The sequence below is a fragment of the Pteropus vampyrus genome, unplaced genomic scaffold (genome assembly GCF_000151845.1).
Source record: "Pteropus vampyrus isolate Shadow unplaced genomic scaffold, Pvam_2.0 Scaffold283, whole genome shotgun sequence".
NCBI lineage: Eukaryota > Metazoa > Chordata > Mammalia > Chiroptera > Pteropodidae > Pteropus > Pteropus vampyrus.
Genome location: NW_011889064.1, coordinates 55,037 through 64,732, shown reverse-complemented (window position 1 = coordinate 64,732; position 9,696 = coordinate 55,037). Strand labels below are relative to the sequence as shown.

Here is a 9,696-nt window from a genome sequence, read left to right as displayed (position 1 = left end):
AAACATGTTTAGCTCATTTTATGAGACTAGCGAACGCTTGATATTTTAAAATTCTGTTTTTTAATTGCTAAGAGTGTATCTCTCCACAATGAATTTCATAGTATATTAAAGTTATAATGGCCTGTTATTACAGATAATAGTGAGCTCTTAATTTTAAAACCAAATAAAACTACTGAAGAAAACAAAATTATAGGCTTATGTCAATTATGAATGTGGATATTAGGATCCTAAATGAAATGTTAGCTAACATATTTGAAAAAAATAATAATTATACAAACTGATCAGGTAGGTTTATAAAAGGAATGCAAGCATTTTTTATCATCAGAAAATATATCAGTGTTATTTGCAATAATAAATCAAAAGAGAAAAATTATATAATTACCTAAATTGATGCAGAAAAAGCATCTACATTATGGTGTTGTATATCTTTTGATTTTTTAATATATTTTACATATCGATTTTATATTTATATATGTATATAAACATATTTATGTAAATTAATGTATTTAGAATATATTTACATTGAATATATACTAGTTATAAATACATATATTGTGTAGATATATATATCATAAGTGTATATAGTGTATAAAACATCTTATTAAATCAGGTGGGAAATTCCTTATGTTACTAAAGGTTTTATGACAAAATCTTAAGGCAAGCATTCTGTTTAATGCAGAAAGTTAAAATACATCTCCTTTAAAACTAGAGATTAGAGAATGAATCTCATTGTTATCACTTTTAGTTATCATAGGACTGGAACCCCCCAGCCAATGTTATATAGAGAGAAAAGAAATAAAACCTGAACAGAGTGGCAGAGAAGAGAAAGATAAACCTTTTTTTTTGAGATGATATTATCTAAATAAATTTTAAAAAATCATTCAAACAACGAATAATTAGAATTAGTTAGAGATTAGCAAATTTGCCTTTACAAGATCAATTGACAAAACAATACCATTTTTCTACGTTGTCAAGAACTGGAAAATTTAATGAAAATAAAATATATTTCGTGATATCAATAAAAACTATAAAATATCTTTGAATTAATTTAACTATAAGTACATAAAATGAAGAAAACTCTAAGATTTCCATAATAGTGATGGAACATAATCTGAATGGATGGAAATGTCCATGTCCATGGATAAGATGGTTTTATATTTTAAAGATATCAATTTTCTTGTACTTAATGTATAAACTCAATGCAATCCCAATAAACATTTCAGTTGTAAATTTTGAGATATCATGAAGATAACCTCTTAAAAGTTTTACTTATCGTTTTTTCACAATTGGATCTTTAATTCATCTGGAAATATTTTCATGTGGTGATTTCATGAGTAATTTTGTCTTTTTCTATATGGGAGGCTAATTGTTCCAGTACCTTGTATGTAATAGTCCATTCTTTCCTCATTGATGTGCCAGGTCCTCAGACTCCCATAAAAGAGAATGTTTTTAGTTTCTGTATCCTGTAATACTGATATTGTCCCTGTGCCAATAACATATCTTCTAATTTCCTAAAACATCTAGTAATTTTGCTATCAAGAAGAGCAAGTTTCCCCCTTTTATTAAGATTATATGGGCTATTCTTGACTTTTTGACTTTTCATATAATTTTTTGATTAACTTGTCAAATTTCATTTAAAATCTTTTTGGGATTTTTCTTGTTATTTATTTAGGTTTATTGATAAATTTAGGGAGCAATGATATCTTTAGAATATTGAATCTCTCCATCCATAGCCATGATATATTTTAACATTTTTTTTTTAGTTACCTTATATTTTTTATAAAAGTTTCACAATTATTTTCTCAAAAAGATTTTACAATCTTTTGTTTCATCTATTATGTTTAATGTTCTTATAAAAAGTTACATTTAAATATAATTTCTACTGGCGTATTTAGGAACACTACAGATTTTTGAAAAATACTATATTTATAATATAGTAACCTTTTTGAGCTCTCATATTAATTCTAAACATTTACCTGTAGATTCCTTGGATTTTCCATGAGGCAATTATATAACCTATACATATGCTATTCTGTATATTCCTTTCAAAATCATATATTTTAGATTTATTTCCTCGTTTTATCGTATTGGTAGGAATATGGTAGTTAGGAGGTATCCTTACCTTGTTCCTAACTTGAAAGGCAATGCTTTTTGTGCTCCCTTCAATATAACGTGGTCTATTTGTAGGGTATGTGATGAATATCATTTAGAAGAAGAATGATTTATTCTAATCTAAATTGCTAAGAGTTATTATTTTTAAAACTAAAGGATGGTAAATTACAGCTGATGTTTTTTCTTCATCTATTGATATGTCATATATTTTCTCCCTATTGATCTCTAAATGTGGTGTTACAATAATAGATTTTCTAATGTTAATTTATCCATGCACAAGTAGACTATCTTTCTTACTTGGTTGTATGTATCATTTTTTTTTCTAACATTTTTGCAAGAAATGCTAACAGTTTTGTTAAAATTTTATTTTGGATTTTTATATTTGAGTTTATGAGTGAGGTAGGCATATAAATTGTCCTTATACTATTCTTGTCCTGTTTTGATAGAAAAGTCATACTAGCCTTATAATATGAGTTGTAGAGATTTTCCTCTTTTTCTATCCTCTGATATAGTTTATATAAGATGTAAATTTTTAAATGTTTCAAATATTTCAGACATTGTTTCTTTTTTGACTTATGAATTATTCAGTAGTTTAAATTTTGCTAAATACTTTGGTTTTAAAATCTTTTGTTATTGATTTCTAGTTTTATTGTATGTTGGTCAACAGAATTTATTTTTTGGTATTTTTAAAGACTGTTTCAGACTAATGGTCAATTTTTACAAATGTTCCATATTTACATAAACAATATTCTTTAATTATTGGATTCAGAGCAGTATATCTGCTTATTTTATTAAGCTTATTAATTGTGTTATTCAGAACTTCCTCGGCTTTATGAAATTATTTTTGTCTGCTTGATTAATCCATTAATGATTAAAACTTCACTTTTTTTGCAGATTTCTTAAATTTTGCAGTTTTCACAAATTTGCTTTATATATTTTAAAGACATGTTGTTAAGTGTATATAAAGTTGAGAACTTTCGTAGCTTCCCAGTGAATTTTTCCTTCAATTGTTATTCGGTGTTTCTCTTTGTCTATAATAATGTGTTTCCTCTTAAACTTTAAATTCACTTAGGTCAAGTTAATTTAGCTATGACAGCTTTGTTTAGCTAAGTATTTGGTTGGTTTTATTTTTTCAATTTCTTTTCTTTGTACTTTTATAAATCCTTATATTTTATGTAGCTCTCTTGTAACGCATATAGATAGAATTTAAAAATCTAATTTATATTTATTCTCATTACTGATATATTTAATTCTATTTCTAAGATATTATTTTGTGCTTTTATTTGCTATGCTTTTCATGTTTATAGTTTAAAAAGTTTTTTCCTAGTGGCACATTTAAGATTTTTTTATTCCATTTTTATTTCTGTATTAAATTGTAAATTTTACATATTACATTTAATCTTTAAGATAACTTTTAATAAATTTTTAACATTTATATTTAACTTAACAAAATCCAAAATTAATCAATACCTCTACATATCTCATGAACAATACAAAGACAGTGAAAGGTTTTGATGCCAATTAAATTATTTCCATAGTCACTGTTACCAATAATGTTTTATACAGTTGTTGTTTGTTTCAATTTACATATATGTTTACTAATCTCTTTGTATTTAATTTCTTTCTTTTTCAGAATTTCCAAAGTAAATCCTTTACCAAAAAGAATTTGTGAATGGTGGTCTACGGCCATGCCACCCTCAACAAGCCCGATCCTGTCTGATCTCAGAAGCTAAGCAGGGTCGGGCCTGGTTAGTACTTGGATAGGAGACTACCTAGGAAGACCAGGTGCTGTAGGCATAAAAAATAAAAAGTAAGGAATTGTAAACTGACAAGGTCCTTGCAATCTGTGAGGTCAACCAAGGGTTGACTTGCCTAAAAAAAAAAAAAGAAAAGAATTTGTGAATGGTGAACAATTACAGTATTTGTCCAAAAATATATTATTTCGCACTTCCTCTGAAACGATAGTTTACTTAGGAATAAGGTTTTTAGTTTAAAGTTGCTTTCTATCATATTTTCGAGATGATTTTTCATCATCTCCTGGCTTCTTCTGATGCTGTTGCAAAACCTGAGATCACTCTGATGGCTGTCTTTTCTCATCAGTGATATTAAGATTTTTTTTCTCTAATTCTTGGGAGTTCTGTGTTTCTATGATGTGGGTAGGTGTAACTATGTTCCTATTTACATGGTTCAGGACTTTACCTCTCTAATCTGATGAATTCATGTCTTTCTTCAATTCAAGCATTTTCTAAGACATTATGTCTTTAAGCATCAACTCTGCTCCACTTTAATGCCTTCTTCTCAAACTTTTACTAGTTTGTGTTGGATCTTCTTATTTTATCCTTTGTGTGTCTTAATGTCTCTTTCATACAGTCCATTTATCTCTTCACTGAATTTTCAGTGGTTTGCTGTCATCTTTCCTCCTATCCATTAATTTTTTGTTCTTGATTTTTATGTCTCTTGATTCATATTCTTGATGAGTTCCCTCATATATTTTTTAATTTTATATAATGAGTTTATCTTATTTGGGCTGTTTTTTGTGGGAATCCTAAGCAACCAAGTCATTGGATTATCCTTCTAGAATTGTTCTACCTTTCATGCAAATGCCCAAAAGGGCAGAATTTTGTGCTGATTTATCAACTTCAGAGTTCTCAGACACAGAGGTGGTATATATTTAGATTCCAAAACCATCTGCAGATAGGCCTAACATTTTGATTTCTCATGGGAGACTATTTTTACACTCAGGTACTAATAAGCTTTCTTGCAATCTCTCTGTGCTGCTGGATAAATTTTTCTCTGATCATTTATTGATGCATTTATTCAACAATATTTTTTTGCATATTAACTGTGTGCTACACACTGTGCTATGTGTTAGCTACTTTCAATAAAAGATGTACCTGACATGGATTTCAAGGAACCCAGAATGTGCGATGGCTCAGTTAGTCACTCAAATGTTACAGTAGCAAAAATATAGTAGATGCTTCTGCATCTCAAGACAATAGAGCCTCCTCAGGAGTTAGTCAGGCTCAGTCTGTGCTAGGGCATACAGACTACACTTCCTTCTTCAGATTCCAGAACCAAAGAGTTTTGTTTGTGTGTTTTTACTCTTCTCAAAGGAAAGATTGAAGTAGTAGCATAAATAACGTTTATCAATCTGCACTGTTCAATTCTCTAGTTTCTGAAAAGCCCCACAACTCAACCAAGCCTAGAAGAATGGCCTCAACACTTTCTCCTATTTCATAGGTCTGCCATAGTGTGGTTTCAAAATTTAGGCTACTCAGAATATATAAAAAGGATTGAACAGATATTAGAGGCCTACTCGTCACTGATGAGTAGGGGTGAGTATAACAGAAGATTAATTAGTAACTTTCTTTTACTATCTATTAGTTTTACCCAACCTTATTAAAATAACAACAACAACAACAATAATAATAATGGCAGAGGCTTACAAAGATGCATTCAACTGTAATAATATAACCACTCATCTCACAGATACTTTCTACACCTAGTGCTCTCTTTTATAGCTGCCTTTCTAGGTTCTCAGCCCCACTTTCCAGTCATACATATTATTAGACACTAACTACTCTCACACATTTATACTGATTTCTCATTATAGGTATAATTTTCTTATTCTTTGGGGCACAAATTCATTTTTTGGTATAAGAGTCATTTCTCTTAAATTCGTTCATAAAACTTTTTAAATTTAACTTGACATTTACTTTTATTTATTTTTTCAAACCACTGTTTATCAAGCCCGTATTAGTGAAGGTACTACTCCAGGCACTGAGAATACAGCACTGAGCAAAGCAGGCAAAAATCTTGCTCTCATGGAGATTAATTCTTGTAGTCAAACAGAAAACTAATAAAAATAAGTAAATGATTTTATATAAGATAGTGGTAAATGCATAGCAAAAACCAAAAGATTATAGAAATTGCTTTTAGGGTCTGCACCTATTCACATTACTTGCAGTTCATGCACTCATATTTGGGTGTTCCTTTGGATGAGCTCACTCTTTTCTACCCCCAATATGTGTTTATGAATGTGCTGTGCTATGCTAATTAGCAACATGAATGAATCTCTACCCTTATAGAACACATAGTTTTGTGGAATGAGATAATTATGAAAATGCATGATCATAAACTTTGATAAATATTATGTAGGAAAAGTACTGTCTGTTAAGAAAATACATGACAGAGGATTTAGACTTAGTTTAAGGGGTTAGGAAGAAATTTCTTCAAGAATGTTTGATTTGCAATTTGATATATAAATAAGAGTTAAATGCATAAAGATGACATTTATGACATTAAATGCATAAAGAAGAGAAAGAGTTTTCCAGGCTGAAGAAACAGTAACTGTATAAGGTATAAGGTGACATAAGGTTTTGTGAATTAAAAGGCACAAGATCTTAAGTGTTTTCACCACACACACACATACACATACAAAAAGATCTGTGAGGTGATGTATGAGTTTATTAACTTGACTGTAGTTAATTATTAAAAAATACCTAAAAAAATCATGTCATGTCATACAGCCTAAATATGTGCAATTATTATTTGTCAATCAAACCTTAATAAAACTGGAAAAAAAAAAAGACACAAGGCTGGGAAATTAGATAGGACCACACGAAAATGCCAAAGATCTAACTTCTTTAAATCTTAAAAGTAATTGGAAACCATTAGAGAACTTTAGAAGAAGAGAGACATAATCAGATGGCGTTTTAAAAAAATGATGGCTGCAATGTAAAAAAATAGATTGGAAAGAGGCAAGAGTTAATGCAGGAAGCTCAACTGGGGAGGTGGGGGTGGGTGGGTGGTGTCATTGTAGTAGCCCAGTGCTAGGTTATGGTAGCTTAAACTAAGATGGTGTTGAGAAGGAAGAAAGGAAGAGGAATATCTGAAAATTACTTTGAAGGTAATGTTGAACCAATGAATGCAGAGGTAAAAGTGAGGTGTCAAAGATGACTCCTGTGTTTCTGGATTGCACAACTGGTACTAATCTAAAGCAGTTCATAGTTTGCAGGGGGAAATGAAAATGGGTATAATGAGTTGATATATTTTTGTAATATCTAGATAGAAATATAGAGTGAGTGGTTGGGGTTTAGTGTCTGATCTGAACTGGAAATACAAATTTGGGAGTCATCAGCCAATGCAAATAAAACACTTACATTTATTTTTTCCAAACAAATGAAAATACACCATTCCTTAAATGGGTTCCCACATATCTTTCACCATAGAATGAACTGTTATGTCCTTAGGGATAGATGAAGGGAATGAGTCTTTAGGATTAAGTGCCTATCATTGTCTTTCGCTATTTTTAACCCCTTCATGAGTAATAATAATAAAACCAAATAATATATTGTATAATCTCAACAAAATTAAATTATATAGAAGTTTAACCATGTAATTCCATTGAGATGATTTACTCAGAGTAGGCGATCAATACATATTTGTTGTTTGACTGAGTCACACTAAAAGTATTGCTAAGTCACTTTTATAATCATGGTTTATAATTGAGTTTGTTGTAAGAAATATGACTGACCACAAATACCTCTATTCTCCCCCTTTAAAAAGACAAGAGAAAGCCCTTCCCACTCTGGAGACTCTGACTGGCTGCATCGTTCAGTGACCTGGCATAACCTCACACCAAAAGTTTTAGTCTGTCACTTATCCTTTGGTGGGTCATGGGCCTTCTCAGCTAATATAATTTGGCAAACACAAAGTGTTTTATGAGAGAGGCAATGTGGAAAAAACTCTGCAATTTTGAAAAAGATTTTGCCAATGTTTTTAACCACTCACCTTCCCAAATACTGTGCCTCGGTCAAATTCATTTACAAATGTCTTGTATTTTCCATGTCTTTTTCCATTCCCTCTCTAGGGACCAAGGACTTGGCACAAACCCTAGCTCTACAAGCCTCATGGGATCAGGCTGAGTCATCAACTGGAGGGACCAGAAAAAGACATTGTTTAAGGGGCAAGGTCAAATTATCAAGGAAAGGGAATCAAAAGATAAAACCAGAGGAACACACTGGGTCCTAGAGTAGAGTTCAGGGTTGGAGATGAGAAAATGTGGCAAGAAGTCAAGAGATCAGCAATAGGTCTCGGAGCTAGTGCAAAGTTGCAAGGAATCAAAAATATAGACCAAGGTCCAGAATGTAGCTCTGGATAAAACAAGGGTGTCAGGAGTTTCTTCTAATGGGTCTGGAAGGGTGGGGCATTAAAAGGTTCAAGATTATATCAGACATCTGTGTCCCTTTGCTTCACATCACTCCCTTCTTTTGGAATGCTTTCTTCTCCCTTTGCCCTGTTTAAATCTTTTCAATTTTCTCAAGTCCTACATCTTGTGTGACCACTGATATAATATTTAATTGGTCTGAGAACAATTGGGTGAAAATCTATTTCCTAATAAAAATGCCAAGTCATTGTAGTATGTTTGTTTCAGGAGGTAAATTTTGCAATCTTTCAGGTGTCTCTAAGCATTTTGCCCCTTTTCCCCCCAGAACTCAGAGTTTTTCTCTTCTTTTGCTTTTGAAAAATTTCCATTTTCAGGAAATAATTTCCAAGGATATTTTAGTCATATTTTAAAATTTAAGTATCATATGCTTTTTGCTTATAAACCCATCTGAGGTTAGGAATCATGTTTTACTTGCATGGCTTTGTATATTTTTAAATAATAATAGTGATATCTATTATTTTTAGTTTTAATTTTTATAAAAACCCTTTTAAGTATGTATGTCATCTCCACTTTGGGCTTTAGAAGGTTAAGTTGCTCGAAGATTGAACCAGTAAATGCTAGGGTTGAGATTAGAACTCAGATTTGAGCTCTCCCCACTACTCCAGGCTGCCTTGGAGTATCTATTGATTTGATTCATCTGAATTGTTGGTTACATATTTATGTTCTCCATCTCCTAGAGCTTCTGTGACCATCTCCAGAGCCAGTCTACACAGAAGCCAAGGAGAGAGAGAGAGAGAGAGAGAGAGAGAGAGAGAGAGAGAGAGAGAGAGAGAGAGAGAGAGAGAGAGTTTTATGCCTCTCAATTTCATATGAGAAAAGATCTAGTTTCTTTCTTCTTTTTGGGTTTTTATCTTTCTTCTTCTTCTTCTTCTTCTTCTTCTTCTTCTTCTTCTTCTTCTTCTTCTTCTTCTTCTTCTTCTTCTTCTTCTTCTTCTTCTTCTTCTTCTCCTCCTCCTCCTCCTCCACCACCACCTCCTCCTCCTTCTTCTTTTTCTTCTTCTTCTTCTTCTTTTGCCTTCAGTATTCTTTATCTTTTTCCTTGTTCATAAATTCTCATTTATTTAAAAAAAGATCTGTCTTATATCATACTTCGACCCTTCCTCCCACTTCCCTGAGGCAATTTTCCATTAGTAAATGCCTGGTCTAATCTATAAATATATATATATAAAGGTTTTCTCCTTTAAGAAACTGCATATATATATATATATATATATATGTATATACAGTTTAAGAAACTGTATATATATATATATATGTATATACAGTTTAAGAAACTGCATATATATATATATATATATATATATATATATATATATATATATATGCAGTTTCTTAAAGGAGAAAACCAATAGCTT

At 31.1% G+C, this 9,696-nt stretch overlaps 1 pseudogene; it reads left to right on the top strand.

Moving 5' to 3' along the window:
- Positions 1-3,790: 3,790 nt before the first annotated feature.
- LOC111729834 lies at positions 3,791-3,909 on the top strand (annotated as a pseudogene).
- Positions 3,910-9,696: the final 5,787 nt, after the last annotated feature.